Source organism: Gavialis gangeticus, unplaced genomic scaffold (assembly GCF_001723915.1).
Source record: "Gavialis gangeticus isolate Ggan-Ray unplaced genomic scaffold, GavGan_comp1, whole genome shotgun sequence".
Classification (NCBI taxonomy): domain Eukaryota; kingdom Metazoa; phylum Chordata; order Crocodylia; family Gavialidae; genus Gavialis; species Gavialis gangeticus.
Genome location: NW_017729004.1, coordinates 18,881,687 through 18,882,249, shown reverse-complemented (window position 1 = coordinate 18,882,249; position 563 = coordinate 18,881,687). Strand labels below are relative to the sequence as shown.

At 43.0% G+C, this 563-nt stretch overlaps 1 protein-coding gene across 3 annotated transcripts in view; it reads right to left on the bottom strand.

Annotated features, from left to right (window-relative positions):
- Positions 1 to 563, bottom strand: part of RBM33 (RNA binding motif protein 33) — a 224,858-nt gene that overhangs the window by 11,895 nt on the left and 212,400 nt on the right. The window lies entirely within an intron of this gene.

Sequence of the window (563 nt, the reverse complement as noted above, 5' to 3'; positions counted from 1 at the left end):
CCCCCCCCCCCCCCCGGGTACACTTATTAAAAAAGATTGAAAGCCTCTGTAGTAGCTGATTGAATTGGCTTTAGATAAAGGTGCCAAAAAAGTCCCGCTGAAGCACTGAATCTATACAGACTACAGACGCTGGGGAGCTGGGTCAAACTAATGCGCTGCCTCTTCCGGTACAGAGCCATTGACGTCTGTCAGCAGCCTACGTCACTATTGAAAGCAACCATATCCGCATTGACATATATTCACCATATGTTCTTGTACGAATGTGTACTGCTTTGTTGAATAATGTTTTTGAAAATCCACTCAGGCAGATTTGCAACATCTTTAAAATAATGTAAAAATATAACGGAAAACTACCTCTTAAAAGCAAAATTAAGACTCCTGACCATTTACAGCCATTTTGTGCAGGCCAAAACAAATGTAAAGCAAAGCTGAAACACAAAAAATGACACAAACTAACCATCTTCATGTTTGCAAGTTCATATTGGAGCTTTGTAGCATGGCTCACATACCTAACAGGAAGGCGTTAGAGGAGGGAGTGGGGCTGGGGCAGGCGCAGGGATAGG